Source organism: Hemicordylus capensis, chromosome 3 (assembly GCF_027244095.1).
Source record: "Hemicordylus capensis ecotype Gifberg chromosome 3, rHemCap1.1.pri, whole genome shotgun sequence".
NCBI classification, from domain to species: Eukaryota; Metazoa; Chordata; class Lepidosauria; order Squamata; family Cordylidae; genus Hemicordylus; species Hemicordylus capensis.
In genome coordinates this window covers 181705752-181721163 of record NC_069659.1, presented here as the reverse complement: position 1 = coordinate 181721163, position 15412 = coordinate 181705752, and the positions used below count along the sequence as shown (strand labels likewise).

Here is a 15412-nt window from a genome sequence, read left to right as displayed (position 1 = left end):
ACTGGAGCAATCACATTTGACAGCAAAATTTCTCTGACATTGGAAAACATACAGAAGGTTAGATTCTGCAGTGTGACCCTCCGAAATCTTTGATATTTGGCTTTTGACCTCATCCTTCTGATACCGAGGAGTGCTGCATTATGAACGCTGATGAATATGAAAATAATGATGAGAATGTGGGAAGGTTAGCACCAGCACTGACTAAGATCCTAGGCTGGTGTTAATTAATTGGATGATGACATTTCTCACACAGATGTGCTCCAAACCCACATTCGCTGTCTAGTTTTTATTAGAGCATACTCACTTTGTCTGCTTCTTGCCCCTTTGGTGCCAAAGCATGCCTTAGATACATTTATTGGGAAAGAACTTAAACTGCCTTCATGAATCAATGGTGAATTACAATTCTGCCTAGGAGGATGAATGTAGTATCTCACTGCTAGCCATAAGAGGTAGTTGAAACCCAAATATATAAATTGTCCACCAGTACCCTGCATTCCACCTTTTTCTTAAGGAAAGGCAGGCCTACCCCCATCCAGATGTTTCCAGGAGTAAGGAGAAAAACTAAACTCATGGTTTAGACATTATACATGCTGCGTATTTTTAGAGATCAGGGCTGCAACCAATTATTTTTTTTAAAAAAACTCTTCAATTAACATGGCCCTTAATGAGTCATCTAATTATAATTGATTAAATGTAAATACATTCACATATCTGAACTTTCAATTAAGCTTGCTCTTTTCCCAGCCACTCCCATTGTCTGGAGTGTGGGTTATATTCTGATGGCCGAGGCACAGGTTTTCAGGGAATTAAAATTGGAGGCGTATTTTGACTCTCTCTCTCTTTTTAATAATGGTTAGGGCTAGGGCAAGAGTAGGAATCACACCTCCTTTATGGCATCTCTATCCCTATGGATCAGCCTGTTAGTCCCATACAGGCAGACAGCTTCCTCTGAGGACAGGTAATTCTGATTCATTGCTGCAATGAAAGCAGTTGTGTGGTCATGCAGCGATGTAGAGGCTCAGCAGGATTACCTGCCTCCAGTAAAGGCTGATACAAAAAAGGTAAGCCCAGAGCTGTGAATCATGACCGATCACAGTGGGCCTGCCTTGGAACCCTCGGAGTTTAATAGCTACAGGCCTGTCTCCAAACTCCCATGGTTGGGCAAGGTGATTGAGAGGGTGGTGGCCTCCCAGCTCCAGGTGGTCTTGGAGGAAACTGACTATCTAGACCCATTTCAAACTGGTTTTTCGATGGGCTATGGGGTGGAGACAGCCTTGGTCGACCTGATGGATGATCTCCAATTGGGAATTGACAAAGGAAGGGTGACTCTGTTGGTCCTTTTGGACCTCTTGGCGGCTTTCGATACTATTGACCATAGTATCCTTCTGGACTGTCTGAGGGAGTTGGGGGTGGGAGGCACTGCTTTGCAGTGGTTCCGCTCCTACCTTTCTGGCAGATTCCAGATGGTGTCACTTGGAGACTGTTGCTCTTCAAAATCTGAGCTTTTATATGGGGTCCCTCAGGGCTCCATACTGTCTCCAATGCTTTTTAATATCTACATGAAACCGTTGGGAGAGATCATCCAGAGATTTGGTGCTGGGTGTTATCAGTATGCTGATGACACCCAAATCTATTTCTCCATGTCAACATCATCAGGAGAAGGCATATCCTCCCTGAATGCCTGCTTGGAAGCAGTAATGGGCTGGGTGAAGGATACCAATCTGAGATTGAATCCAGACAAGACGGAGGTACTTATTGTGAGGGGTTGTCACTCAGGAAGCGATATTGATCTACCTGTTCTAGATGGGGTCACACTTCCTCAGAAGGAACAGGTACACAGTCTGGGAGTGCTTCTGGATCCACACCTTTCCCTGGTTCCCCAGGTTGAGGCAGTGGCCAGAAGCGCTTTCTATCAGGTTCGGTTGATATGCCAGTTGCGTCCATTTCTTGAGGTTTATGATCTCAAAACAGTAGTACACTTGCTGGTAACCTCCAGACTTGATTACAGCAATGCACTCTATGTAGGACTGCCTTTGTACATAGTCCGGAAACTACAATTAGTACAAAATGCGGCAGCCAGGTTGGTCTCCGGGTCATCTCGAAGATACCACATTACCCCTATATTACAGGAGATGCACTGGCTGCCAATACGTTTCTGGGCAAAATACAAAGTGCTGGTTATAACCTATAAAGCCCTAAACAGCTTAGGTCTATGGTACTTAAGAGAGCATCTTCTTCTGCATGATCCCCATTGTCCACTGCGTACATAAGGGGAGGCTCGTCTGTGGCTACCTTCATGTCGTCTGGTGGCCACCCAGGGATGGGCCTTCTCTGTTGTCGCCCCGAGACTTTGGAATGCGCTTCCCATGGGAATAAGAGTCTCCCCATCTCTAGCGGCTTTTAACAAGTGTCTAAAGACTCATCTTTTTAACCAGGCCTTTTAGCTTTTTAACTTTTACAATTTTGGATTGTTTATTGATTTGTTTTAAACTATTTTTAGTATTCAAGTGATTTTAATGTTTTGTTTTTGTTTGTTGTGAACCGCCCTGAGACCTTGGGTTGAGGTGGTATAAAAATGCAATCAATCAATCAATCAATCAATCAAGGGCAACCTGCTCTTGTAGAATGGACAGATGACAGATGACAGGAAACAACCGATGGATTCTCTCTGAGAAATACTCATTGTCCAACAAAAAAACAATAGCAAGACGCCATTGCTGATACTTAGCAAAGATTAATTGAACTTACTGGACACTTGAAAAAGACACTTTGAAACAGTGTATAATACGGAAAGCTGTTGTGGTCTCATAGTTTTCAATATTATTGTTCTATTGTTTGTATATATGTATTCTATCTATCTATCTATCATATTTCTATACCACCTGATATGTACATCTCTAGTACATCATTGTTATAAATGTTTGCCCCCTACATCTCATTTACAGATATCCAGATCACCATATATCAATTATTGATCTACTTTCAATACAATCTATAGTCACATATTTAGTTGGGGGTTGTTGTTGTTGGTAGTATTATCAGGATCTGTTGTTTTGTTATTATGTACAGTCACAGTGGGCAACCTCCACTGTGACTGGGTACCGTAAGCTCACAGGAGCATTTAATGACTGAATTTCTTTCTCAGCACACACACACACAAATCCCTCTTGGTGTAGAATTTGGGAATTGGTGCTGAAAATGCTTATGAACAATTAACATGAACTCTAATCATGGTATGTTTTATTTGAGCTTTTAAAAAAGCCTAAGTAGCTAATTAAAACTAATCAGATGCCCTGCTTTTGGCCAGCGGTAAAATGCTAGATCACATGGTTGCATATGAATTCTGAGGGGGTACCGCAAGAGGATGGAGAGGTACATAAACCAAATGGCTAAAATCTCATTCTCTCTTACTCTAACGAACAAAGCCATTGGAAGCCAGTGTTGAAAAAGCCTCAGTTTTTATGCTCACACAGTTATTTCACAGTCCCAGCAAATGGCATATCTAATGCCCATCAGCTACTGGAGATCCTGAAAGGAGTTCTGTAACGTCAGCTATGGGAAGGTGTTTGATCACACCTGATCTTTTGACTTTCAAAGGGACTGAGAGAATGCAGGGGATAAAAAAGCCCCTTCTAATCTCCGCAGTAGGCTCCCACTGAAATGGCAACAGCAGCTGCAAGCTGGCGTCTTCCTTAAGCAGGTGTGGTGTGCTTTGCATCTCCTCAGTTGGAAAAAGGATGTGAACAGAGACCACCTCCTTCTCTCTGTCTGTCTCCTGAGCCTCTGCAAAGCCAGACCCCCAGCATTCCCTTCCGGTCTTTGCCAACTGTTTGTCTGCAAGGAAAAATTGCTTTGTATATGGCTGGCAAAATGCATCTCGGCAGCAGAAGCCGAATGTCACATCAGATTGAGGAGGTCTGAAGTTTAATTTCCGCTAACTGCCTTACTTGTTTTCAAAGTGAATATTACCCTTGAGACTGGAGTTCTTAAAAATAAATAAATAAAGGAAAGCAAGGGGAGAGGCAGAGGACTGCATTGTGCAGGCAAAAGAAAAAGGAAGAAAACCGCCCAACACTTGCCCAAAGAAAAGTAACAATAGGGGGGAAATAATGAAAGGCGAACACTGCACTCTCTACCCTCCACTCCGGCTGCTTAGAAAATTCAGTAGGCCTAGCTTATTTTCCTTTTTTATGTGCACTGCAGAACAGATTAATTAGCCGTAGCTGATGTGACTGTGGACAACACAATGATCACAGAGTGAAGCATACAGTGCTTGGAACTCTGCCTACAGAGAGAAAGCAGGGAGTGCTATCAGGCAGTGGGGGGAAAAAATAAAAGACAAGAGAAAGAATCTGGAGAGTGCTGAGTGTATGCTGAACAAAAAATCTGTGTGTGGATCTTTCATAAAATGCAAAGCCTACCTGAAAAGCACACTGCGAGGGGAAAAAAAGATGACAGGCATGTCAAAAAGGCTTGTTCTAAAGAGGAAGCTAACCACCTCAAAGTAACTCTGGAAACTGTGTGTCTGAAAGTTAACTAGCTGTTTCCAAGTGAATGCTGGTTTTTAAAATAATAATAATAATGATAATGATAAAAATGATGATGATGACTATTACTATTATTTCTTTATCATTGTTATAAGATGCTCCCCTGTAGCTTGGTCACTAATTAAAAATGCTGGTCGATAGGCTATCAGGGAAAGAATGGAATGCCAGTTGCACAAACCTGCTGGGGAGGTAGCTAAGTATATGTTCCCGCCGGGAGGGTGTGAACCACCCACAGCCTTTGAGGGATTTGTGGGGGTAGAGAAAAAGTTCAGAGATTTTACAGCTGGCTGGCTGGCATGACAAGAAGCATTCTAGGAGGGCTGCTGTTACCTGTGGGAACTGTTGCCATCATCGGTACTAACACTGCCTCTGTGAGTGCCTGCTTCACCTCTGCGCAACCTATTTGTACATAAATGCGGTGATGGCTGGAGCCATCAATGGAGCAGCCCTCTTGATGCTGTTAAACCTGTAGCTTGAGTGGAGTTGCACCAGCAGCTGGCCCCTCTGGCTTTTTTCTTCAAGGAAAAAGGGGACAGAGACAGACTACTGTACCATTGAGTTAAATCTGATGAGCTTTGTTGTGTGGCTGTGACTGAATGCAAAGAGTCCTCTTTGAATTAGGAACTGCCAACACAAATATATGGGCCTCATTCTGCCTCCTCACACCAACATGTTTTGGTTCTAACATGGAGGAATACAGAAGCAGCACGCTGTGATGGAGGATAGCAGAACCCTCAAAAGGGTGAAGCACTATGCTGAATTGAGAGTTCTCCCCCTTTGGCCTCTGAATGGAGGTGAAAGGCTTTGTTGTCACTTCAGTGTCTCTTCTGCCACCTGATGGTCTTTCTTCCCTGGGTATAAGATGGCACCAGCAATGCCTCCTCAACTTGTCCCAAGACCACTTCCTAGGCCTACTGTCTGGCTTCTCTTTCCCAGACACTGAGCCAGGTCTCATGATCTGTGAGTCTTGGTTTCTTCAGGTGAGCAGGGAGGGAGCCCTGGGTGGCCGGATTGGCCGCCCACACGATTGCCGGCTCCCTCCGGGGGTCTACTCATGAGTAGGTGCAGCGTGAAGCCACTCCACGGCTACTCGTGAGTCTAAAAACCAGGTTTGCGGAGCGCATGATTCTAAAAACCAGGTTTGCTGGTTTGGGGGCAGGGGTTCTTGAGCGGGTTACCCGCTCTAGAACCACCGGGCTCGCAGCCGAACCCAGTGGTTCTGACGACCTGCAAAAATTGGGCTAGGCTCTCCTAGACGGATTTTTGCAGATTGTCAGAATAGCCCCACTGTAGGACACACATGCCTCACAGCACATTATCCATCTTCTAGGAAGCAGTCCTGTCCCCAGGATTTTCAAGGCACTGCTTATCCCATTTTCTTCCCAAACTCTGCACAAGCCACGGTTCATTACCCCATCTGTTGCCACTCCTACTTACTGCTAAGCCCTGTCTCATCACAATCTTGACACTGAATTCAATCCAACCCTGTCTTTGCTTGCCTGGCCAAGGTGACAAAATAATATATCAGCAAAGTTTCGTAATGTCTGACAGACCCCTTCTTGCCCAAGCTCAATAATAGCTCAATAATCCTTGCCACTACTGGCTCTCTCCTGATCTCTGACAGTGATCTGTGAAAGAAAATGACAGGTGTGTTGTACCTCTTCGCTAAAATACCCTGAGCAGTTTGTCACCTAACAGTCAGATTTTTATGCGTCAATGATTATACCATTAGACATTGGCAAGAAACGATTCCCCCTTGGACTGAATGAGCCAGCCATTAAACTGGCACATAAAAGTATCCACCCTCTTCTGCTCTGTAAATCTTCCAGTGCATGAAGAAAAGGAATTTTACTTATCAGGTGCTTTTTCTCTCTCTGTCTGGATCCTTGTTCCGGATGCTATTATATTTCCTCAAACTTCAGGAATCCATGACAACTATAAAGTCAACTGGGAAGGAAACATATACCAGCCCTGCACAACTGGTAACCCAGACTGAAGCACAGCTCACTAGGGATGTTGTGCAAGCTGACTTGGAATCCAGCCAGCTAAGCTTGAAGGCTCGCCTTTGAACTGAACCTAGGGCAGGGGGCCAATCAGAGGGAGGGTCGAGCCAAGCCCCCACCTCAAAAACCGGAGCAACAGGTATACTTGTAAAGGGGAATCCAGCAAGGATCCCCCTTTACACGTAAAGGGCTAAATGTGGGGAGGAATGGGGGGCAGGAAGCCTTTTCGTCATTTACTTTTAAAAACAAGTTGCAGCACAGCTGCCCAATGATTTGAGAGGCTGGCAGGGGGGTGGAAAGAGCCAGCACCTCCATCATTCCCACGATCACAGCTGCCTGGCGGAGCCCCAAAATAGCCCACAGTGAGGATGCCTGGTCACTTGGGAGGCCAGGGGGTGGAAGAGCCACCACCACCACCATCCCTACCAGGACAGCCATGGCTGCCACGGCAATGCCTTGTTTTAAAAGGTAAACTACTAAAAGGTTACCTTTCCCCTCCTTCCCCACATTTAATCTCTTACTTGTAATAGGGATTCCTCTTTACAAGTATACCTGCCAAGCCCCTCAAGCCAGCTCAATGGCCAGACCAGACCAGGACCAGGACCAGACTGGCTCGAATCTAGTCTGGATTCGAGCTGAACTGGGCAGTCTAGTTCCATGAACATCCTTTCAGCTCACCAGCCATGTGTTGTGGTACTTGATACCTCTCTCCTTTCGTTCCTTCTTTTGTTTTGTTTTCTTTCTTTTTTCTTTTTTGCAGTCCCAGACAGGTGGTAAAACAGGTTTATGATGCATCTGGGAGGTTGAAGTGTATAAAGAGCCAGTGTGGTGTAGTGGTTAGAGTGCTGGACTAGGACTGGGGAGACCTGAGTTCAAATCCCCATTCAGGCATGATACTAGCTGGGTGACTCTGGGCCAGTCACTTCTCTCTCAGCCTAACTTACTTCACAGGGTTGTTGTGAGGAGAAACTCAAGTATGTAGTACACTGCTCTGGGCTCCTTGGAGGAAGGGCGGGATAGAAATGAAATGAAATAAATAAATAAATAAATGGTGATCTACATTTGGCTTGATGAACCACAAGTTGTGGAAGCTTGGAACATGTCTATATTTTGTACAAAACCTTAGAAGACCAGGCAGATTATGGCTAGTTCAGTTGTGACAGTAAGCTATGCCGTGATCACAAGGGGTGTAGCTAGGGAAGCAGGGGCCCATGTTCACCCTTCTCCCCGGCAACCCCTCAGAGTGAAGAACATAATAAAGAAAATAGGGAGGGGTGGACCTTGGAGGCCCTCAGGAGCTAGGGGCCCCAGGTTCTTGAGCCCATCTGCTCAATTATAGCTACACCCCTGCTGATCACCTCCAGAATGGAATGTTGCAACACACTCTATTGGAGGCTGCCCTTGAAATGTTCTTGGAAGCTTCAACTGATGCAAGATCCTGTAGCCCATCTTTCAGCAGGCTGGGAGCACACCATCCCAACATTATGTGATTGTATTACTTACAATACAAGTCCTTCCGAGCTCAATTCAAGATGCTGGTTTTGAAGTGTAAAACCCAAGATGGCTTTAAAGTGCATGTAAATGGAATCTGAGTCCCATAAGGGCTACCTTCCCCCAAAACATGCTGCCTCACACATTCCATTCTACATCTGAAATCCTGCTCCAGGTAACACTGGCTGGTGAAGTGCAATGGGCATCAACTAGGAGCAGAGTTTTTTCTGCCTTGTTGGTCCCCACCTCCTTTTCCTTCTGCCAACTTGTGAAAGCATGGCTTTTTGCAGGGCATTTGGTCTGAGGCAAGGATTGCTGCAGGATGCACCATAATTCACAGAAAAAGCAGAAGAAGAAAATATATACACACACACACTCACACACACACACAATATACAATATGAAATAATATCAGAAATAGAAGGGGCAAGAATCACTCACAGTTTGGTTTTCCTATAGCAGAATCAATTACCAGCAGAACTACAGAAACATGCTTCTCAGTCATGCCGGACACCTGCAGTCATAGGCGGAGAGTGTGCTGCAGCTCCTTTCTGTGCCAGTCTGGCTCCAGTTTCTGAGAATGGCAATGCTGTTTTGGGGTGGAGCGATGGTCTCAGTTCTTCCGTGTGACTGCAGTGGCTCCTACAGGATAAGATGGCATTAAAGAGGCTCCCATGACACATATCTCAACCCTCACCTAACCTGAAATAGGTGTGCTCCAAGAATTCATTTCAGGAGATAGATCTGACCTATATTTGGGGCAAATATGCCCCCAAGAATTTTCAAAAGATTCTCATGGTGAATATATGAGATGGGAAATTCCAAGAATATCCTGCTAGACTTCCAATCATTCTGTTATCTGAATGATTCTCCTTCTGTGGCTTCATTTGCAAATGAAAAGTTAATCTGCACCCTTTTGCAAATCAGTTACCAGGCTATTACGAGCTTAGCACTAGGAATTCATGTCTTCCAGCAGGGGAGGTAGAGTTCTGCCTTCTCTGAAAAAGGCAATTTAAAGGTATGGAAGTAATACTTTTTCTTATTAATCAATTTGTTTTTTGATTAATCTGAACATGGGATTGGCAAAAGGTCACCTGGTTAGCTTAGTGGTTGTGCAGGAGAATTGGACGTGGGTTCTTTTCCTACTGTTCGGAAGACCATGGTGTGGCCATGCTCAGATTTATAGAAAGAGATTGGTACTGTTTGACTCTAGCCTTCTATTGTTCCCCTCTGGGTGGCCAGCTGTGGCTGGACTCCAACACCCATCACCCTATCATCCATCACAGCAGGGCATGATGGGAAACAGAATCCTACACCTGCAGGCAAGCCAAAGTTGGGCAGCCATGCTCCAGGTCAGGGGTGGATCCTGAGGCTCATCAACTGTGGCTGGACTCCAACATCTATATAAACTGCTTTTTCAACTTTTGTTGAAAAGTAGTATATAAATATTTGTTAATATTCAGTGTGACAGCACCTCAGATGTCAGTAGACTGCTGTCTTCTATGTAGCTCTGGTATTTCTACCTCTTGATATGGAAAGAGTCTGTTAGTTATGCCTCCCTGCTGAAAGAAACTGGAGTTCTTTCTGGAGAGAACTGGAGAGAACTGAAAGGAGTTGCAAAGGGAATTCTATTCATAACTTTGTGATGAATAACATCTGAAATACCTGGGGAAGGTAAAGTCATTACAATAAAATTTTATCATTTTGAAAACAACGCATTAAATCAGATATAACAGTTTGTGGTTTTTGTGAGGAAGCTGTCACAGAACTGATGCACTGCAGATCAGAACACTTCTGGTATGCAGAATTCACCTTAATCACTCTTGGAAGATTGGCTACATTGTAAACAGGAACAAGTCAATGGCAGAAAATGGGTGATGTTTTCTTAGTGGGGGGGGGGGGCGGAGAGAAGAAATAAGAATTCAACCAAGCCATTTATGTATGTATGTATGTGTGTGTGTGTGTGTGTGTGTGTGTGTGTGTGTAATTCTTCAATTTATATACTACTTTCCATTAAAATAATCTCAAAATGGTTTGTAATATAATTAAAACAATGCATAATTAAAATAGAAAGGTACAGATGATCTCAAACATTAAAATGCAAAATACAAAAGTACAGATAATATAAATACAAAAATAATCTCTATATAAAAATTTAATAACCCCATAAAATAACAATAATACATAACACAAAGCAGTAGCAGTAAAAAATAATAATAATACTCTCATTCAAAAGCCTGGGTGAAGAGCCACATCTTTACTTTTTGCCTAAAAACTGTCAAGGAGACAGAGGAGTGGATTTCAGACGTGAGAGCATTCCAAAGCCTGAGGGCAATGACTGAGAAGGCCCTGTCCTATATCACGGACATCACACCAGATACAATACTGTTCCGTGGGTTTCTTTTTATTAATGATTGTGTTGTAAGACATCGTGAATTCTTCCCACTGCATACTCTGCACACTCACGGCACAAGTAAAAATGAAATTATTTCATTTTCTTAAAGCAAGTTACTTTCTGAAAAATGAAAGTGTGTGGCAGCTTCCATATTGCAATTGCAGGGCACTTGTATAGAACAATTGCATCATTCTCTCAATATGCCTTAAGGGCACACATTTGCAAGAAAAAAGAGGGGGCTCATTTTCAGTGGGTGACACTAGACTCCAATGCCCATTGTCCTATCACCCCTTGCAGCAAGGCATGATGTGATTCAGAGTCCAACACTAGGTAGCGATGGGCATTGGAGTCCAGCCACAGCCAGTGACCACCGCACCCCTTACTTGGAGCATGGCTGCCCAACTTTGGTCTGCATGCTAGTGTTGGACTCAGAATCCCATCATGCTCTGCTGCAATGGATGATAGGGCAAAGGGCACTCCAGCCACAGTTGGCAAGCTTCAGAATCCACCCATGACCTAGAACATGGCTGCACAACTTGGGTCTGCCTGCTGGTGTTGTACTCTGTCTTCCATCATGCCCTGCTTCTATGGATGACAGGGTGATAGGTGTTTGAGTCCAGCCATACCTGTCAAGCCTCAGGCTGGCCATCAACCTGGAGTATGGCTGCTCGACTTTGGCCTGCCCACTAGTATTGGACCCCAAATACCATCATGCCCTGCTGTGATGGATAATAGAGTGATGGGCATCAGAATCCAGCCACAGCCTGTGAGTCTCAGGATCCACCCCTGACCTAAAAGATGGTTGCCCACCTTTGGGCCACGTGCAGGTGTTGGGCTCTGGCTCCCATCATGCCCTGCTGTGATGGATGTTAAGGCAATGAGTGTTGGAATCCCGTCACAGCTGTTGAGCTCAGGATGGCCACCCCACCCCTGATCTAGAGCATGGCAGCCCAACTTTAGCCCACCTGCTAGTGTTGGACTCCAAATCCCATCATGCCTTGCTTTTATTGACAATAGGTTGATGGCACTGGCATCCAGCTACAGCTAGGGACCCACAGGGAGACAATATAATGTCATAAGGTACCAATCTCTTTGTATTAATCCGGGCATGGCCACACCATGGTTTTCAGAGCAGTGGGGAAAGAACCCATGGCCAATTCTCCTTCTCATTCACTAAGTTAACCAGGTGACATTTTGCTAATACCATGCTCAGATAAATCAAAATCAAATTGATTAATTTTTAAAAAAACCCACTTCCATACCTTTAAACAACTTGCCTTCCATACCTTTAAACAAACCGCCTTTTTCAGAGAAGGCAGGACTCTACCTCCCCTGCTGAGAGATACTAATTCCTGGTGCTAAGCTGGTAATTACTGCTAATAATCAGCATCCATTCATATGTTAAAGAAAACAGGTTTAACCTTTCACAGAATCATCACTGTGTGCTGAAGAAGTAGGATTTCATGAATTTGAATGTTGGCTGTCTTTGAGAATATCCATTGTTGAGAATTTACTGATACATTTTTATTGTTTTAGCATTGCTTTCCTGCTGCAGATACAGAATATTTGAGGGAGTGGGGACTGAATTGTACAATATTATTTTCCAAGTCTACACAGATGTGATCCATGAACTAGTTCAATTAACATCAGTAGCAAGTAGGCAAATGGATGTTTTTCCTTCTCCTAACCCATTAACAACCATGTTCCTATTAGGGGTGTGCATTTTGGAATTTTCTTGTTTCGATTTGTATCCGAATCGAAACCCCCTCGTTTTGTTTTGTACCCAAATTTTCTGAATCCGAATCATCCCTGTTTTGTTTTGTAGCCGAATTTTCCAAATCCGAATCTGAATCAATTTGGATTTTTAAAAAGGGTCCAAGGGCAAAAGGAGTGGGTGGTGGTGGTAGTGTCCAATGGGTGGAAGCTACCACCCAAATTTCAAAGGAATTAGGCAAAGGGCTGATTTTATGTGAATTTTTTAAGTTTACACATCTTTAAGAATTTTCCCATAGGGAATAATGGGGATTCCAGCAAATGTATCGCTTCAAATCAAGGGGAAAGGGATGACCCAGAGCGGTGCGTGGTGGGTGGTAGTGCCCAATGGGGGCAAGGAAACTTCCAGAATTATTTCAAAAGAATTAGGAACATAGGAAACTGCCATATACTGAGTCTGCCATATACATTGGTCTATCTAGCTCAGTATTGTCTTCACAGACTGGCAGCAGCTTTTCCAAGGTTGCAGGCAGGAATCTCTCTCAGCCCTATCTTGGAGAAGCCAGGGAGGGAACCTGAAACCTTCTGCTCTTCCCAGAGCGGCTTCATCCCCTGAGGGAAATATCTTGCAGTGCTTACACATCAAGTCTCCCATTCATATGCAACCAGGGCAGATCCTGCTTAGCTATGGAGACAAGTCATGCTCAGTCACAAGACCAGTTCTCCTCTCCATTGGGCAAAGGACTGATCATTTGTGAATTGTTGAAGTTTACGTGTCTTTTAAGATTTCTCCCATAGGGAATAATGGAGGTTTCAGCAGCCCCATAATTCCACTTGGGGGACACTGGGGTTTCCCAGAGCGAGGGGTTGTGTAGTGCACATAGGGTGCCAACCACCTCCATACCCACAAGCCCTTGGGGTACTGGGTTTTGTGTTTCTGAGGTGTTCATTGTAGATTCTCTGTTAGCATATGAGATTTTCAGTGAAAAACAAGAATCCACTCTCATATGCTACACTCTACACTCAGAACACCACAGAAACAACAGAACCCAGCACCCCATGGGTTAGCAACCCTTCCCCTGGCCAATGTGGGGTCAGTAAAGAGTGGGAAGAAGCAAAAGAGCCAATGAGGAACAAGGAGGGAATTGTCAGCAGGTCAGCCCATGATTTAGGTCACTGATCAGAAGGCTGGAAGGGTGGGAAATTCAAAGAGATGTCAAACACAAAATGGAGACTGACTCAGAGATCACTACAAAATGGAGGTCCGAAACAACAAAACATTTTGTAGCTGAAACAGGGACGTTTTGTTTTGTATACAAAACTTTTGGATCTGGAAAATGGGTGTTTTGTTTTGTCTACAAAACACCCGAAACAGGCTGTTTTGGGTACAAAACGTTTTGTATCCGAAACATTTCGCACATCCCTAGTTCCTATGTTCTTAACAGCCATTTTACTGTAGACCAATGTCCATATACACAAGACCAAAGGCGTGATCCAACAGATCTTCTGCACATAGTGCTGCCACATGAAAAAGAGGACATTACCATTAATAAATTCCTCTTCTGTGCATCTCTTAAAGGTACAGAAGACCTCTTTTTCATATGGCTGCCATGTTGCAGAGGCTGACTGTTTTCTTGTGGCATGAGCGTCCATAGAAGCCTATCTCATTAGATATGGACTGAGGAATATGGTAGATAAAACATACATATTAAGAGCTTATGTGTTCAGTATGAATACAGTACATATTTGTTAGCCACCTAATGGCGCAGTGGGGAAATTACTTGATTAGCAAGCCAGATGTTGCTGGTTCGAATCGCTGCTGGTATGTTTCCCAAACTATGGGAAACACCTATATGGGGCAGCAGCAATACAGGAAAAATGCTGAAAGGCATCATCTCATACTGCATGGGAGATGGCAATGGTAAACCCCTCCTGTATTCTACCAAAGACAGCCACAGGTTTCTGTGGTCACCAGGTGTCGACACTGACTCGACGGCACACTTTACCTTTACATAATTTCTTATAGATTTGTACAACAGCTTTTAGAAATGGTGGAGGGGGGATGATTAGACACTTATTCTCTCTTTGTAGAAATCTCTTAAGACAGTTCTACCAAAATGAATAAGAATCAACTACATCCAAAACACCCAGAATCACTCAACATGCATATTGGTGTCAGTCATTATCCTGTGAACTCCCATAATGCCTACTCTAAACTCCAAGCACAAAGTTTCAATCTGGTTACATACATACATTTCATTTTGAACATAATTTGAAATTTGATTTTGAGAGACATCACAACATAAATAGATCCCTGCTGGGTCAGATTTGATGGTCTATCCAGCCCAGTGTCCTGCATCCAACTGTGGCCAGACAGTGCTCCCAACAAGCCACAAGCAGACCATGAAAGCAAGAGACCTCCCAGTTGTTGCCTGAGCCTCCTAGCAACCAATATTCAAAGTTATACTACCTCTGAATCTAGAGGTTCCATCTAGTTGACACGTGGCAGGAGGAGTTTAACCCAATCTCCTATGCCATTTTCCCAGGGAAAATCACCCTCACAATTGCATATGTTTGTGTGTCCCCCGCTTCCTTTCTAGGACAAATAGCAACTTTCAGGTTAGATTTCCATTGAGGGGAAAGGTTCAGTCCCTCCCTGCACTGTGGTCCCAATTTCAAGCGGCATATCCTGCTGCGGTTGCTCTTTTAAAATTGTTTAAAGTGAGAGAGATGCTTTCACAAATCTCTATCATCACACCTCATTGGGTTCTCCGTGGCTAGTATTGCATGCTTCTCCATGTGCTGATTGGCAATGCCAGAAGAATTTAAAGCAATTCATGACTGGATTGCTTAGAGGATGTCTACATTTTCCTAAAACATGGAGAGGACACAATGTTTTCCTGTTCGGTTTTCTTTCCCCAAAGTGATGTGGAATTCAGTGTCAAAATAGCAGGTGCTCACAACAGAGAGTACCTGTCTCCAGAGAATAAGTCTGGACATCAGCTTTCCTTTTTCCTTCTGGTGATCAAAAGATGGATCTTAGTTATTCCGTTTGTTTCATTCTGGTCTTCTAAATTTGGAAAGAGATCACAATTTTACTGTAATATGAAGCAGATGGCATTCAGACTGTAATCCACTGGAAGCTGGGCTGAACCATCAAATTCATTTTGATTGTAATCCCAAACAGTTGAAAATCCAGTTCTCTATAAAAGAAATTTAAATACATTTAAGCCAGTCAAGGTCTTTTTAACTTCTGTAAGTCT

The 15412-nt window shown here is 43.8% G+C and overlaps 1 long non-coding RNA gene across 1 annotated transcript in view; it reads right to left on the bottom strand.

Annotated features, from left to right (window-relative positions):
• The window catches only part of LOC128349969 (uncharacterized), a 133334-nt gene extending 118122 nt beyond the window's left edge, over nt 1-15212 (bottom strand). Inside the window, exons 1-2 of the long non-coding RNA XR_008319093.1 lie at nt 15123-15212; nt 8483-8683 (exon numbers count right to left, since the gene is read on the bottom strand). This is a non-coding gene — a long non-coding RNA (uncharacterized LOC128349969). The remainder of the gene's footprint in view (nt 1-8482; nt 8684-15122) is intronic.
• Nucleotides 15213-15412: the final 200 nt, after the last annotated feature.